Here is an 18,454-nt window from a genome sequence, read left to right on the forward strand (position 1 = left end):
ACGCATTAGGGACCCCTTGTATAAAGTGGCCATTCCTCTGCAGCTGAGACAGTTCAGGTGCAGCCATATTGACATGCTTGGAGTTGGGCCTCTGGCTTATCTGCCCACTCAAGCAACGCAGAGGCACGAAAGTGCCACCAAATGCTCCAGAGCTTTTCGCCCCTCAGACACAGACTGCAAACTAATGATGTTTCAGTGCACTGCAGAACAATTGGACGATTGGGCACGTTGTACAATCTCCTTGCTAAAGGTGACCATGGGGCAGTCACTGGTAGAGGCACTCACACCCCCTCGCAATGTTGTCATTCCGGTTTAGACCAGTCTCCCCCATGGTTCAAGCTAACAGTGCAGCCTTGCAGCACGGGTTAGGAGAATGCCTGTGCCTGAGCTGAGAGCACAGCATGTAGTGCAGTGGGCGAAGTTGCTGCCAATCAGCCAGGTGGAGTGGGGCAGAGGTGGGTGGGGTTTTAGGCAGCCATGTAGCACACTAAATTCTGGCCATCCAAGTGGTAGCCAGCACTCTCCAGGATGCGTTAAGGAGCCTTCAAGGAGCGCAAGAGGAGCTGGGCATTGAAAAGGAGCGCGAGAGGAGCTGAGAGCTCATAGGCGTGCGAGAGGAGACAGGAGTTCAAAAGGATCACAAGAGGAGCCGGGAGTTCAAAAGGAGTGCCTCTGAAGAAGGGTCATACTGACTTGAAACATTAACTCTGTTTCTGTCTCTGCAGATGCTGCCAGACCTGCTGAGTTTCTCCAGCATTTTCTGTTTTTGTTTCAGATTTCCAGCATCCGCAGTATTTTGCTTTTAGCTAAAATCTAAATCAGAGTTACTACGCATGTATGTGAATGCATGGAGTACAGTAAATAAGATTGGGGAATTACAGGCGCAGATTTGGTTCTGTCTTCACAAAGGAGGACACAAATAACATACCAGAAATGTTGGGGAACACAGGGTTTAGTGAGAGGGAGGAACTGAAAGAAGTCAGTATTAGTAGGGAAATGGTGTTGGGGAAAATGATGGGATTGAAGGCCGATAAATCCCCGGGGCCTGATAATCTACATCCCAGAGTACTTAAGGAAGTGGCTCTGGAAATAGTGGATGCATTGTTGGTCATCTTCCAAGATTCGATAGACTCTGGAACATTTCCTACAGATTGGAGGGTAGCTAATGTAACCCCACTATTTAAAAAGGGAGGCAGAGAGAAAACAGGGAATTATTGACCAGTCAGCCTGACATCGGTAGTGGGGGAAATTCTACAGTCCATTATAAAAGATTTCATAGCTGAGCATGTGGAAAACAGTGGCAGAATCGGACAGAGTCAGCATGGATTTACGAAAGGGAAATCATGCTTGACAAATCTACTAGAATTTTTCGAGGATGTAACCAGTAGAGTTGATGAGGGGGAGCCAGCAGATGTGGTTTATTTGGACTTTCAGAAGGTTTTGGACAAAGTCCCACATAAGAGATTAGCGTGTAAAATTAAAGCGCATGGGATTATGGGTAGTGTATTGAGATGGATAGAAAACTGGTTGGCAGACAGGAAACAAAGAGTAGGAATAAATGGGTCTTTTTCCGAATGACAGGCAGTGACTAGTGGGGTACCGCAAGGATCGGTGCTGGGACCCCAGTTATTCACAATACATATTAATGATTTAGATGAGGGAACTAAATATAATGTCTCCAAATTTGCAAATGACACAAAGCTGGGTGGGAGGGTAAGCTGTGAGGAGGATGCAGAGATGCTTCAGTGTGATTTGGATAAGCTGAGTGAGTGGGAAAATGTATGGCAGATGCAGTATAATGTGGATAAATGTGAGGTTATCCATTTTGGTGGCAAAAACAGGAAGGCAGATTATTATCTGAATGGCTATCAATTGAGAAAGGGGAGTGTGCAACAAGACCTGGGTGTTCTCGTACACCAGTCGCAGTAGGTAAACATGCAGGTGCAGCAGGCAGTAAAGAAGGCAAATGGTATGTTGGCCTTCATAGCCAGAGGATTCGAGTACGGGAACAGGGGTATCTTGCTGCAATTGTACAGGGCCTTGGTGAGACCACACCTGGAATATTGTGTGCAGTTTTGGTCTCCTTATCTGAGGAAGGATGTACTTGCTATAGAGGGAGTGCAGCGAAGGTTTACCCAACTGATTCCTGGGATGGTGGGACTGACATATGAGGAGAGATTGAGTCGTTTAGGATTATATTTGCTGGAGTTTAGAAGAATTAGGGGGATCACATAGAAACCTATAAAATTCTAATAGGACTAGACAGGGTAGATGCAGGAAGGATGTTCCCGATGGTGGGGGAGTCCAGAACCAGGGGTCACAGTCTGAGGATACGGGGTAGACCATTTAGGACTGAGATGAGGAGAAATTTCTTCACCCAGAGAGTGGTGAGCCTGTGGAATTCATTACCACAGAACGTAGTTGAGGCCAAAACATTGTATGTTTTCAAGAAGGAGTTAGATATAGCTCTTGGGGTGAAAGGGATCAAAGGATATGGGGAGAAAGAGGCTATTGAGTTGGATGATCAGCCATGATCATAATGAATGGCGGAGCAGGCTCGAAGGGCCAAATGGCCTACTTCTGTTCCTAGTTTCTATGTTTCTATTTCTATGTGGAAATATGATGTTGTGGCGATAACAGAAACCTGGCTCAAGGAAGGGCAGAACTGGGTGTTAAATATTCCCGGGTACAAGGTGTTCAGAAAAGACAGGAAAGAAAGGAAAAGAGGAGGGGTGGCGGTATTGGTTAAGGAGACCATTGCAGTGCAGGAGAAAGAGGATGTCCCAGAGGGTTCAAGGACAGAATCAACTTGGCTAGACCTAAGGAACAAAAAGGGTGCAGTTACATTGCTCGGTATAGTCTATAGACTACCAACTAGTGAGAAGGACGTAGAAGAACAAATCTGAAGGGAAATTGCAGAGAGATGCAGGCATTATAGAGTAGTTGTAATGGGCAATTTTATTTACCCGAATATAGACTGGGACAGTGGTAGTGTAAAGGGCGTAGAGGGGCAAAAGTTCCTAAATTGTGTTCGGGAGAATTTTCTACAGCACTATGTCCAATCCAACAAGAAACAATGCACTGTTGTACCTGGTTCTAGGAAATGAGGTGGACCAAGTAGATCAAGTGTCTGTGGGGGAGCATTTAGGAGACAGTGATCGTTGCATTGTATGTTTTAGGATGATGATAGCAAAGGACTATAGGCATTCCAGAGTAAGAATAGTTAGTTGGATTAGAGCCAACTTTGATGGGGAAAGAACGGAGCTGGCCCAGATAGATGGAATGAAAGATTGGTGGGAAAAACTGTAACTGAACAATAGGCTACCTTCAAAAAAGAATTGGTTCAGGCGAAGTCAAGGTATATTCCATCGAAAGGGAAAGGTAAGGCAAACAACTCCAGATCTCCCTGGGTGAAAAAAGAGATAAAAGTAAGGTAACAAAAAAAAGGTGTGCTTATGACAGGTGTCAGGTCCCAAATCCCAAGTCTTCCATAGGCACATAAATAGTAAGAGGGTTGTGAAAGGAGGAGCAGGGCCGATTAGGGCCCTAAAAGGGAATTTACATATGGATGAAGGGGCCTTGGCTGAGGTATTAAATAAATACTTTGCAAGGAGGTAGATGTTACCCAGGCCATGGTGACAGATGAGGAAACTCTGTCACTAGAAGGGTTCAAAATTGGTAAGGAGGAATTGTTGAATGGACTGTTGGTACTTTAAGTTGACAAGACACCGGGACCAAATGAGATGCATCCAAGGATAATGAAGGGAGTGAGAGTAGAAATGGCAGGGGCACTGGCCATAATTTTTCAGCCTTGCCTAGATTCAGGGCAGGTGCTAGAGGACTGGAGAATTGCAAACATTGTTTAATAAAGGTTGTAAGGATAAGCCCAGCAATTACGGACCAGTCAGTTTAACTTCAGTGGTGGGCACAACTATTCGGGATAAAATTAGTAGTCACATGGAAAAATATGGGTTGAAAAGGAAGAGCCAGCATGGAGTTCTAAAGGGAAAATCGTGTTTAACTAACTTGCTGTAGTTTTTTGAAGAGGTAACAGAAAAGGTCAATAAGGGTAATGCTGTTGATGTGGTGTACGTGGACTTTCAAAAAGCATTTGATACAGTGCCACACAACAGACTTGTGAGAGAAGTTATTGTGCATGGAATAAAAGGGACAGTGGTAATGTGGATACAAAATTGGCTAAAAAACATGAAGCAGAGACTTATGGTCAACAGTTATTTTTCAGGCTGGAGGAAGGTTTGTAGTGGAGTTCCCCAGGGGTCGGTATTGGGACACTTGCTTTTCCTGATACATATTAATGACCTAGATCTTGGTGTGCAGGGGACAATTTCAAAGTCTGCAAATGATACAAAGCTTGGGAGTGTTGTAAACTGTGAGAAGGACAGTATAGAATTTCAAAAGGACATAGACAAGTTTGTGGAATGGGCAGAGAGGTGGCAGATGAAGTTCATTTTGGTAAGAAGAAAATGGACAGATAATATAAAATAAGGGGTGAAATTTTGAAGGGGGGTGCAGGAGCAGAAAGACCTGGGTGTATATGTACATAGATCATTGAAGGTGGCAGGACAGGCGGAGAGAGCAGTTAATAAAGCATATAGTATCCTGGGCTTTATTAATAGGAGCATAGAGTACAAGAGCAAGGAGGTTATGCTGAATTTATATAAGACACTGGTTAGACCTCAGCTGGAATATTGTGTACAGTTCCGCATGTCACATTATAGGAAGGATGCGAACACATTGGAGAGAGTGCAGAAGAGGTTTACAAGAATGGTTCAAGGGATGAGGAACTTCAGCTATGAGGATAGATTGGAGGGGTTGGGACTGTTCTCCTTGGAGAGAAGAAGGCTAAGGGGAGACTTGATAGAGATGTTCAAAATCATGAGGGGGCTGGACAGAGTAGAAAGAGAGAAACTGTTCCCACTCGTAAAAGAATCAAGAATGAGAGAGAACAGATTTAAAGTGATTTGTAAAGGAAGAAAATGTGACTTGAAAAAAATAGTTTTTCACTCAATGAATGGTTCAGGTCCGGAATGCACTACCTGTAAGCATGGTGGAGGCAGGCTCAATTGAGGCATTCAAGAGGACATTAGAAGATTATTTGAAAAGAAGTAACATGCAGGGGTAGGAGAAAAGGCAGGGCAATGGCACTAGGTCATAATGCTCATTTGGAGAGCCAAAGCAGACATAATGGGCCGAATGGGCTCCTTCTGTGCTGTTAAAATTCTGTGATTCCGTGATTCAAACTTAACCAAGAGAGGTCTTAGTACACTCATGCTAACCCATACATCTCTCTCTTTCTTCTTGCAGGAGTAGAAATCAGGAATAGGGAGACTGGTGGCCTACCTGTATGCCTCATGGTTTACAGGGAGCGGAGACGAAGGAGAAGGTGATGAAGGCACCTGGCTGGGTAAAGGGAGGAGCAGCACCCTCAAAAAGAAGGGACAGCTGGGCTCCTGTTCACGCCACTGAAGAGCCACATTGAGCCATCGCTGGTCGGCGCCTAGCTAGACCCAAGGTCCATAGATGGCACTTGTCATTTCTGCAGATGACCAAGAACCAGTGTCGCTGAAGACTGCACATGTCCAGGGAATTGGTCGGTGTCATGAAGCTATTAATGTACATAAAATTATTGGAAAATATTTTTCTTTTAAAATAGAGGTCTAGTCTATGGGTGTGTCTTAATTGGATTAAAGCCAGCTAGCCTTGGTGCTTTGATGTCTGCTAGCTTTGAGATATAAGAGAGGTAGAGTGTATTTGCATTTTTTGAATAGAGCATTCAAGAAATGGGGTGAAATCTGGCACCTAGCTAGCAGAGACCAAGCAATATGTTTATATTGCTCATAAAATTGGTACTATGAAAGGGGTTTTATTGTTAGAAGAGGTGAAGTTAAAAAAGAGACTAGTGATACAATGAGAATTTACATTCAATGAGATGTGTTAGGTATAACTTCATCAGTTTTGTTGTGCAGAGCAGAGGCAATGGACAATTAAGATCAAAGTAGCTGGAAGCCTACAACTGTCTCCACAGGAACCAAAGTGAAAGGAACCTAATTTTGAATTCGTAAGGTGAAAATGCTTTGCCTGGTGTTTGGTTAAGTCTATGGGTTGCTGCTGCCTTAATGGAGATTAGTTTGGGAATTTGTTAAAAGCTATGATAGTAGTAACTTGTAGCCATGTGTATACATTTAACTTGTGTAAATTAATAAAATGTTTCCTTTAATTTAATATAAAACCTCTCAAGAAGTGGTGGTCTGATTCCTGAATTTAGAGTTGCATCTCAAACATACAACTTAAAAATATAGGTTATGACAGTTGTTTAAAGTTTCCCTCTCTTAGTTTAATGTCTGTGGTTGGGAAATTGTTGGAATCCATTATTAAGGAAGTAGTAATGGAGCATTTGGAAAGTCAAAATGCAATTCATCAGAGTCAGCATGGTTTTATGAAGAGTAAATCGTGTTTGACTAATTTGCTAGAGTTCTTTGAAGATGTGACAAGCAAATTGGATAATGGGGATCCTGTAGATGTAGTATATCTGGTCTTCCAGAAGGCCTTTGATAAGGTGCCGCACAAAAGATTAATACACAAGATAACATCACACGGAGTTAGGGGTAATATATTAGCTTGGATAGAGGATTGGCTAACCAACAGAAAGCAGAGAGTCGGGATAAATGGGTCTTTTTCTAGATGGCAAGCTGTAACATGTGGGGTGCCACAGGGCTCGGTCCTTGGGCCCCAACTACTTACAATCTATATTAATGACTTGGATTCAGGAATAGAAGGTACTATAGCTAAATTTTCAGATGACACCAAAAGAGGTGGGAAAGTAAGTTGCAATGAAGAAATAAGAAATTTGCAAATGGATATCGACAGGTTAGGTGAATGGGCCAAAATTTGGCAGATGGAGTTTAACATGGATAAATGTGAGGTTATCCATTTTGGTTGGAAGAATAAAAAGGCAACTTATTACTTAAATGGAGAGAAACTTCAGAATGCTTCAGTGCAGAGGGATCTGGGTGTCCTCATACATGAATCGCTGAAAGCTAGTATGCAGGTACAGCAGGTAATAAGGAAGGCACACGGAATTTTGGCATTTATTGCTAAAGAAATAGAGTATAAAAATAGGGAAGTGTTGTTGCAACTGTGTAAGGCATTGATGAGATCACACCTGGAGTACTGTGCACAGTTTTGTTCCCCTTACTTGAGGAAGGATGGAGTTGCACTGGAGGCAATTCAGAGGAGGTTCACTAGATTGATTCCAGAGATGCGGGACTTGTCTTATGAGGAGAGATTGAGCAGTTTAGGCCTATACTTGCTAGAGTTTAGAAGGATGAGATGAGATCTAATTGAGGTATATAAGGTGCTGAAGGGGATAGACAAAGTAGATGTGGAGCGGATGTTTCCCCTTGTGGGGGATTCTAGAACGAGAGGCCATAGTTTTAGGCTAAGGGGTGGTAGATTTAAATCAGAGAAGAGGAGGAGTTACTTTTCTCAAAGGGTCGTGAATCTGTGGAATTCACTACCTCAGAGTGCAGTGGATGCCGGGACGCTGAATAAGTTTAAGGAGGAGATAGACAGATTTTTAATTAGTAACGGGTTGAAAGGTTATGGGGAGAGAGCGGGAAATTGGAGTTGAGGCCGAAATGAGATCAGCCATGATCATATTAAATGGCAGGGCATGCTTGAGGGCCTGAATTGCCTACTCCTGCTCCTAGTTCTTATGTTCTTATGTTCTCTGGGATTTTTAAGTAACACAGCTTTACCGAAAGGCTGTCTCATAACAATAAGTCGCATCTGCCGCCTGCTGCTGGATTATGTGGCATGGGGACATGGAGAACATCCACTGCCAGTGGCCCTGAAAGTGACCATGGCACTCAATTTTTACACCAGTGGCTCCTTTCGTGGCTCCACAGGTGACCTCTGTGGGATATCACCAGCCTCCACGCACAAATGCAAATGAGGTCACGAACGCCATCTTCGTGAGGACACATAACTTTGTGCATTTCACCCGGGATCAGGAAAGCCAGGATGCAAGAACGCAGATCTCAGGTTTCCCACAGGTGCAAGATGTCATCAACTGCACTCATGTGGCACTCAGATCTCCATGGCAATAAGCAGCCAATTACGTCAACTGCAAGGGCTTCCAGTCGCTGAATGTTTAGCTGGTGTGCGACCACCACAAACACATCCTGCAGGTCTGCGCATGATTCCCAGGGAGTGTCCACGACTCCTACTTTCTCAGTAGGCCTCAGATCCCTGACATCTTCCAGGGTCCACAGAGGTTACAGGGATGGCTCCTCAGGGAGAAGGGCTACCCACAGAGGACATGGCTGATGACACCCGTGCAGCGGCCTCAGACTGCAGCAGGGAGAAGGTACAATGAGGCTCATGCTGCAATTCGCACTTTGGTGGGGTAAAGCATCGGAATGTTGAAAATGAGGTTCCAGCGCCTGGACCAGCCTGGAGCCCTGCAACGTAATCTACAGATGACATCACGCATTGTTGTCACCTGCTGCACCATTTACAGCCTGGCATTGCAACAGGAGAGGAGCTGGGCAATGCTGGGTTGGAGGAGCTGCACATTTCCTCTGATAAGGAGGATATCGATGGGAATGAGGTTGAGGAGGTCCTTGAAGGTGAGGATGACGGCGATGAGGACAACGCACTGGTCAGATGAGGCAGACATGCCCGGGAGGCCCTCCTAGCTGCTAGATTCATGGAGGATGATGGCGACATGTAGCGGGGACACTCCATAGATCCTCTCATAGCCTATGTGAATGTCTGACTCCTGTCTGGCTGATGGCAGCTCGCTTGTGCTCTGTGAACAAGGTCATATCGTGGAGATACCGCGGGGAAACTAACTTCTCCTAAGCTTATGGCATCCTTCGCGAACTGAACCCTTCAGGACCACACTGTCACCAGACACACTGATGAGACGGGGGGCCAGATGCACTTCAAAGTTGCTGGAAGCACACAGAGATTGATGGAACTCTGTACCGCCGGCCCAGGACATTCTGGCAGCAGTGATAAGCCCCATCAAAGTGCAGGCATGACTGATGTGTCCAGTGACAGCGAAGGCGCACTATCAGTGTACTGGGAAGGTAGCACAAAGCACAGGGAAGAGGCCCTGGACAGAGACACCTGCCTTTATCTTGTGCAGGAACCAAGATTTCACATCTGAGTGACATGAACACTGCTCAGGAGCCATAGACAGTAGACATTCTTGGGAGTTTAGTAACAATAGTGAATATTATGTACAAGTGACTAACACCCATGCCCAGTCTGTGCAACTACATCTTCTTAACATTCCTAACCCTGTCGCTACAACTTGGTGTTCCCCAGACATCCACAGTGGAGGTGGAGGCAGCCTGCTGACTGCTACACCCTGTCTGTGATGACCTTGGCAGGCATCCTCTGGAGGGCCGAGACCTGGAGGATCCCAGCCTGCTTTTAGGGTTCTGCTGTGTGGCAGTGGCATCCTCCTCGGCCTTTGGAGCTGGAGCTGCTGGGGTCACAGGAAGAGGGGATTCGGATGGGCCAGATACTCCTTGAGTCACTTGGGTGGAAGTCCCCAGGGTGTGCACCTGCTGATCCTCCTCCCAATGGGTGCCCGACAGGCCCTGACTGACTCCTTGAGGAGAAGAGGAATTTGGAGTGAAATTGAATTGCCCTGCACCCCTCTCTCGTACACACTGTTGGAGGCCAACTATGGCATCAGCGATGGAGTTGAGCCTGGGCAACAGTGCAGAAGCGATGTCCTGGACCAAGGTCTCCATGGCAGTCGCCATCCTGCCAGTGTTGACCTTGGGGTATTGGCATGCTGGCGCTATGACCACAGCGTAAAGGCAGATGGACTCCTCCATCATGGCTTGCAATCTGAGGAGCGCAGTGGACATCCCTTCCTGATGTTCCCGTGCTTGCCTTTACAGCTCCAGCAACTGAGGTATGACTGAGTCCAGAGGCTTCTCATCTGAGTCAAACTCAGCAGATTTATGGTCTCCTGCAGTCCTCCAAATGCCAGAGACATGGGAAGTCCCTGCCATTACCTGCTGTGGATCAGACAGTGTGGTGTGCTCATCAGATTGCGACCTCCAAGGCTTCTCTAAAACTAGGTCCCATCGAGGTGTGTGTCTCTGCGCTGGTGGAGGGTGTGGGTGAGCGCTGTGATAGGTCTTCAGTGAGAGTGCCATCAGATTCTTCTTCTGAGGTTTCTTCAGGGCCTGAGTCAAGGAACTGGGTTGTCGACCCACTGAGCTGTTTCCCAGCTGTGCCTGCGAAGCAAAGACAGATAATAATGAATGCATGGCAAGGGACTGCAGAACAGGGGAAGTGACTCACAGCATGGTTGTCTGATGGATGTTGCACTGCTAGATCCTCACTTGGTAGAGCACCACCGACCTCAACATCAGCACAGGAACAGTCCAGGTCCTCGCTGACCAGCAGGATGGCTCTGTTTTCAAAGTCTGTGAAGACCTTGATTTCAGACATTCCTCCACCAGTCTGCAACCTCTCCCTCTTGTTGTGTGCCAGCTTGTCCTGAGTGAATACAGATGAGAAGGATGCCTGGTATGTGTGTGAGTGGTGATGAGTGGTGCCATGGATGGGATGAGGACACGAACAACAGGGCAAATGAAGGTGTGTGTGAGAGAGTGAATGGTGATGTCCCTTGAACTGATAGCGAGTGAGATCCCTGTGGATGTGTGATGACTTTGTGAGTATGTGAATTGAGAGTGATAAGAAGAGTGATTTACACTGATGGAATGGAGGAGATCATTCATCCTTTTTTGGTACTGGATGGCTGTCATGTTTTGTAGGGCATTGGCTTTGACCACTGCAGCCACCACCTCCCCTGCAGGATCGCTGACCTTGCTTGCTGGCCTTCACCCAGAACGGGGGTCAAGGGAGCCATCGCTAAATCTGGGGGCAGCATGTTTCCTCCCTTTGGCAGCCATCAGTTCCTAATGGCTTCCTATCCCTTGAATAGTGCACAAGGCCACGTGGAATGATTTTCCTTGATTCCCTACCCAAAGTCCCTGCCCACCAATGAAGTAAGTCAGCCCAGCTTGTACTAAATGCTTCTGTACAGGGGGCACGTTGAACATTGATACTAATTAAATAACTATGAAAAATGAACATTGTTATTTGCTGCCAGTCTACAGCTTTGAACTCACCCATGAGCTGCCACATGATAGGAGCTATCAAACCAAAGGGGCAGAAAATAGTTGCACAAGTCTCTGTTACATGTCATGCTTCTGACCATTGTCCAAAGAAGCCTATGAATGGATGCGAGAAATTTATTATTGGGAGCCAAGAGAGAAAAACTGAAGAGAAAAAATCAATCCTGCTCTCCTGGAGCTCCAGATGCTGGCCATTGGGTGATGGAGGAGTTCCACACCAGGCTGACGTCAAGAGAGGTATTGCATTTAAATGTATGCAAACCTCCTAATTTGCCAAAAAGTCTAGGATATTAAGTTCATAATACAACAAATATGAGTGTCACATGGTCCACACAATGGACTGGATTTTTCTGTGACAATGATGGTGAAACAATCAGCATTTGCCAGCATTACTCCACTGAAGATAGCAGCAAGGTTAGGCTCTGAAATTTTGCTCCCGGGAAGTGGAGTGCAAAGTTGGGATAGTTCCCAGCACCACAAACCTGAGCTGGGTGAAAGTAATCTGGAAGGTCAGATTTTCAGTCGGGGGAGGGGGGAGGGGGAGCGGAGTTGGGTAGCAGGTGAAAATGGGAGTTGTGGCAGGTTACACTGGAAAAAGTACAAAGGCTGACAGGTGCAGAAGCTGGGTAGAAGGCCTACTTTGGGACATTTGCACTGTGTCAAAGTTATTTAAAAAAACAAAACAGCCCTCCAGATCTCACTCCATCTCCGCTCCTCCCCCCCCCCCCCCCCCCCCCACACACACAGTTCCCATGCTACTGCATGCTCCCCAACCACACCCCATGGTCTATCAAAACTCCCATGTCAATCTATGCCCCTACCCAACCCCATCATCCTTCATAGTCCCACTTCAAAGAATATATAACCATTTGGAGCTGTCAATCAAACTGTAAACTGAGAATCACTCCACTATGATAATGGAAGGTTGTGAAATCCATGCAGCACTAATCCTGTAATTATAACCTTCAGGCTAATGCCAACAGACAGAGAAAGATGGCAAGCATTGATTTGTTTCAAACACTGCAGCCAGTTTTTTTTTAATTTAAAGGGCAGGAATTTTAAATGTCTTGACAACTTGGCAGTTGCTTTTGACAGTTCCAATGAGCTTCACAGTTCCAATGAGTTTATGCACTTTTTACACATATGCATGTCTAATTTTAACAATTCCAAAGGCACCCTACCTCTCCCAAATGGCACCTGACCTCTCTTCAAAGGTGTCCCGGGACCATATCCAAAATGGTACCTTACCTCTTCAATAGGGTACCCCATCCATCCAAACAACTTCGAAGTTGAGATTAGACTCCTACCAGGTACTGACAAAATTTCAACATGACTGGAGGCAGCTGCTATCTTACATTGGCATCTGCCTCTTTAGAACCATAGACGTGCAATTTTGAACCCACCCCTATACCCCCCCTCTATGAAAATCGTAGCTGCTGTGTTCATGGGCAGAACTTCCGGATCCAGGCCTCTGCAGCAATTTTTGTAAACGTGGAGAGGTTCTCCATCTTCATGAAAATTCAGGCCAACCACAGACAGCACATGTAATTTATTGGACTCCATGGCCTGAAGTTTTGTTCCTGGGTCAGGAGTGCAGAGTTGGGACAATTCCAGGCTCCACAAACCCGCCCGGGAGAAATTGCCCCAGAAGGTGTGCTTTTTGGTGCAGGGGGAAGGTGAAAATGGGAGTCATAGTGGGGTGACCACAGAATGAGTGTGGAGGCTGTCAGATGGGGAGGTGGGCTGGTGAGAAGGCCCCCCTCAGTGCATCAACATTGTGTTGGCTTATCTCAACAGACAGAGTGAGATAGCAAGCAATGATTTTTCAAAGATTTAAAGGGCAGGTGTTTTAAATGCCTTGACAGTTTGATAATTGTTTTTGACAGTTCCTTTTGACATTTCTTACAGTTCCTTTTGACAGCTGCTGTTTTATATGAGCAGTTGCCTCCACAAAACATGCATGTGCAAATCCCACCCCTGCCCCCTTTCATGCCCTGCAAAAATGGTAGGTGCTGTGTTTGGGGGCATGACTTCTGGATTTCAATTTCCTTCTCCAAAAATCCAGGTCTAGGAGTCTACACATGTTTAGAATAATGTGGAAATACAGAAGTTGCTGTCAGTTATTCAAGTCTCTTCCAGTAGGTGCATTATTGAGGTCTACCCAATGACCAATCCCTAAGCAATCAATGAATTTTTTAAATTTCCACTTTTATGCTGCTAGTCTTTCTGTGAAAGGTCCTTGTAAAGTTACACTTTGTTGGATGAGGTGCAGCTGAGTTGTTAACAGCATACTAAGTTCATAATTACTGCTAAATACCCTCCCTGGCCCTGAAAAGCTAATTTTATATTTGCGAATGTCAAATTTCTCCTTTATAATAAAAACAATCTATACATTTTTACAACTTTTAAAAAGTTTGTTTGCATTGACATTTCAGCCTCCATCTAAATCCAATCATTTATTTCACTATCTGAACATTTAAATTTATGATGAAGGATGAAGTGCTTGCTGCCTGTGAGAGCACTTCAATGTGATTGGTTGCTTACCTTGCTTTCTGGCATTATGGTTGCTGCATGCCTGGAAGGGGGAAATCCCTGCCACAGAGATTGTTGGCTTTTTGTGGGCGGCTTTCTTTGAGGTCACCCATGAGTGCTATTGCTTCGCAATTGACCACAAAATATAGCCCAATATCTTGCGTAGGAGAGGAATCTAGGGGTATTAGTAGACAGGCCATTGAAACTATCTCTGCCACAGCACAAAACAAGATCAAGTGTACAGTTTTGGTCTCCTTACCTAAAGAAGGATATGCTTGCCTTAGAGGTGGTGCAACAAAGTTAACTGGATTCATTCTGAGGCTCTCCTTTGAGGAGAAAGTGAGTAGAATATTATTTAGAGTTTAGAAGAATAAGAGGTGATCTCATTGAAATGTATAAAAATCTTAGTGGGCTTGGCAGTGTAGATGCTGAGAGGCTGGTACCCCCAACTGGAGAGTTTAGATCTAGGGGTCATAGTCTCAGGATAGAATTGAGGTGAGAAGTTTCTTCACTTAGACAATTGTATTTCTCTATCCCAGAGGCCTGTGGATACTCAGTTGATGAGTATATTCAAGACTGAGATCGATAGATTTTTGGGCACTAAGGGAATCAAGAGATTTGGGGATAGGCAGGAAAGTGGAGTTGATGTGGAAGTTCATCCATAATCTTGTTGAATGGTGGAGCAGGTTGGATGGTATCTCTCACTGAGGCCATTCTTTATTTGTGAGCTTTGAATATTAGAATCCCAGAATAGTTGCAGCACAGAAGGATGCCATTCAGCCTACTGTGTCTGTGCTGGCTCCCTGTAAGAGCAATCCAGCTAGTTCTACTCCTCTGACATTTCCACCCAGCCCAGCATATAGGCTCTTCAGGTGCTTAGTGAATTCCCTTTTGAAAGCCACAATTAAATATGCATTCACCACACTCTCAAGCAGTTCCAGATCTTAAACTCTTGCTACATAAAAAATAATTTTCTCATGTTGTCCTTGGTTCTTCATTTGCCTTAAATTGGTGTCCTCTGGTTTGCGACCCTCCCATCAATGGAAAGAGTTTCTCTTTATCTACTCTATCTAGACCCATTGTGATTTTGAATGCCTCTATCAAATCTCCTCTCAGCCTTCTCTTATCCAAGCTCCAGCTTCTTCAATCTATCCACATAACTGAAGTTCTTCATCTCTAGAGCCATTGTCATCTTTTCTGCACTCTCTAAAGTCTTCACATCCATCCTAAAATACAATGCACAGAATTGAGCACAATACTCCAGTTGAGGCTGAACCAGTATTTTATAGATGTTCATCAATATTTCCTTACTTTTGTACTGTTTGGTCTGAATTTCATGTATTGCTCACCTCCCATCCCACCACCCTCAACTGCAAAAGTCAGGCGTCGGGCAACTGATTTAAGAAAAGCCTGCCCCACAGTGATAACAGGCTAAATGAACAGAGAATCAAACTTCTGCCTCTCAGTGGGAGGAAGTCCCACCCTCAAGAGCTGCCAGGAAATCTGATTGGCTGGCAGCACTAGCAGTCCCAACGGTGCCAGAGCTGAGTAGTGGGCACTGATGGATCTGCAAACAGGCCCACAAGGAAGGTGTACAGACCGAGGTATGTTGAGGGTTTTGAGTGGGGAGGGATTGGGGTGCCTAGGGAGGGGAGGGTGGGGAGGTGAGTGGGGTGGGGGGAGGGGGTGTTTTGGAGATAGTGCAGGGAGGAACAAAGTTGGGGGTGTTTAGATCTTGCAGGGGAATGCCCCCGATGCGCACAGGGCCCTTCCCCCATCCCCCAAATGAAGTTCCTTTTACTTCCCACTTTTTTCACAAAGTTAAAAGAATCAGCCTTCTCACTCACGCTCACCTGCCCACACCAATCACATTATGGCGCTGGCAGCACAATTTTCGGGTCAATTGACTTGGTGACAAGCTCAATTTCCCATTAATTATTTCTTTAAAAATGGCGGGCAGGCTGCCAATTTTGACACCTGCCCACCTACCATTTTATTGGGACAGGGTTGGGGTTGGATAGGAAGGCGCCCGTTATATTTAACGTGCCCCTGCCCCACCACCAAAAACACACCTGGCTGGGGTGGTAAAATCCAGCCCTATGTCCCTATTTATGAAGCCCAGGATCCCACGTGCTTTTTAACCACTTTCTAAACCTGCCTTGTCATCAATGATCTGTGCATAAATACTCTGAAGTCTCCCTGCTTCTGCACCCCCTTTAGTACTGCATCCTTTAATCTATATTGTCTCTCCTCATTCTTCTTACAAAATATATCCGAACGTTCCTCGGCATTAAATTTTATTGACAGTGCATGTTAGCATGTTGCTTGATCACAGAGGCCATTGCAGCGAAGCCCAATCTCGTTCTCACCCGATGTCTATACAGAAGATTTTTTAGCAGGGGTCACTGGAGAGGGTACCCAGGCAGATTTTCCCTTTCCAAACCCTACAGTACTGAGAGCAATTATAGTTTCCTACTGCTACACCAGTTGCAATCTGTCACCTTTGTACAGACTAAGCGCAAGACCTTCCTGGTTTGTTTGAATCAACACCACACACAATTATACTGTGCGCCAGGTCTGCCTGAACCAATCAACATCCAGCTTGTTGTTTGTCAAGTCCCCCAATCCCAGGTCACAGGTCTTAATGAGCCATTTCTCTATTGTTCACCAAATTTTCAGTGACAATCTTGAATGGAAATACCACAGACGCAGATGCAAAGGAATGCACTTAAATATAGTCACATTTACACATATTCATTGGTGCATACAGGCAAGCAGGCAGACGCCACATATGTGTTCACTTACACAGTCAATTGTGGCTACCTTCATTCTCCAACAAATTCATTTCAACAACTCTCTTGTCTCCAGGTATAATTGTTGCGTTGCCTCACTTGTGACATGTCTTTAGATGTAGCCCCTCCAGCTATTGATGTGAGGTTGCGGTTTGTCATTTTTCAAGAGTTTTTCTTTACATTTCTGCCTGTGAGAGCACCACACCTAGAGCTAATAATCTCTTACAATCATTACATCAGAGAGTCTAGCAGCACCAAGGGGCAAACAACAAGAACTCTTCGTTTCCCACAATGTTTGTCTTGCTTTTACAAGTGGTTTGCCTGTTCCTGCAATAACGATTAAATCTTAAGTTTTTAATTTTCCACATTTTTGATCCATCTACATCATCTCTTAAAGTGTTAGTTGTTGCAATTCCTGATTAAATGTGTGAAATTCCTGTTAATTCAACAATGCATGGTTATACACTATGGCCTGAATTTTTTAATTAACAGCCAGCCAGTGCGAAATGCGTGCTGAAATGCTCAGCACTGCTCGGGTGGGTACGGGAAGAGGGCACGGGCACAGGTGTAGCCAAGGGTGCGGGTGAGCACTTTGAGAGAGCTCCCTTAAGGCAGACAGCTGCCCCAGGGAGCTGCAGACCTCCACAGACTAAAGGACACAACAAAAATGCTGCAAAATATGTCCATGCAGCACAACCAAGCACCTGAAAGCATACCTCATAAAAATCCAGTCCCCAGATACGTCTCTGTATTTTATTTCCCCATGAAGATTTCATCCCACCCTGGGTCGAGGTTTGAGCAAAAATGTGAATGCTGCCTGGGAGAATGGCCCGTCTGCCAACCGTAAGTGTGGACGGGCCATGTAAAATCGCTTTTGATTACATAATTGATAGGCTTAACTGCCCATTTAATTGTTGGCAGGCGCGCTTCCGACTGCTGCGCACATGAGCTGTGCAAAATATCGCGCAACTGCGCGATGTCGTCGGGACGCTCGCCCAATGTCATCTCATGCTATTCCACATTCATTCTGGTCGGGCATGCGCCCGCCTGCAGGACATAAAAATTTGGCCTATGTAACTGGACAAGTTCCTGTTTGTTTAGTTGGTTGGCTTTATTCCCTACTTAAAAAGACAAGTTCCTATTTACTCAGCAAGGTACGCTTAGTTTGTATTTACACAAGCACATGTTCATTCAGTCAGATATGTGTAAGTATACTTTTATTTAGTCAGCAGGGTAAAAGTCATTCACTTTATCACTCAAAGTTGTGCATTCAGCAATGTAAGGGTTGTGTGTCTCAGTAGAGATGGTGCTTATGCAGCAAGGTAAAGTTATTCACTGTGCGATTGCTCTTTATTCAATAACTTTAACAGTGTGTTGCCAGTAATTAATTGAAAAATAGATGGAGAAACTCTGTTGAACCCTGATTCCAGTAACCTCTTAGTGCTGAGTTCCCAATTTCAAATCTGCAATTTTGGGGAAGGACCAGGAGCAGGCATTGCACTTCCCTGAGGGGAAGGAAAGAAGCTAATACAGACTCACTTCTGGATAGCTTCCAGTAGTCATTTCAGTACAGCATTTGCCTGGAAACAGGTTACCTGTATGCAGCCTCAGCATTGATAGAATGCTATAGTCTACAAGTTTGAAATGTCAAAAGAAAAACTGATCTACACTGAAAAGTGCTTGCTTTCTTCCTCTTGGCATATTGGTTTTCCCTCTCTCTGCCCAAAGTGATTACATTTTCTTGCCAGTTTTGACTAATCTACTTATTGATGGTCTGCCTAAAATCTTAACTCCAGCACAAACACAGCACAGCTTCTCATTTGCAACAAAGGGAATAATGATGAGAAATATCCTGCTGCATCTTTCAGATCAATCAACGTTATTAATATTTTATGAAATCCTTCGGATTAACAAAAAAGCTGCTCAGAACCTCTCAAT

This window comes from Cetorhinus maximus, chromosome 8 (assembly GCF_964194155.1).
Source record: "Cetorhinus maximus chromosome 8, sCetMax3.hap1.1, whole genome shotgun sequence".
NCBI classification, from domain to species: Eukaryota; Metazoa; Chordata; class Chondrichthyes; order Lamniformes; family Cetorhinidae; genus Cetorhinus; species Cetorhinus maximus.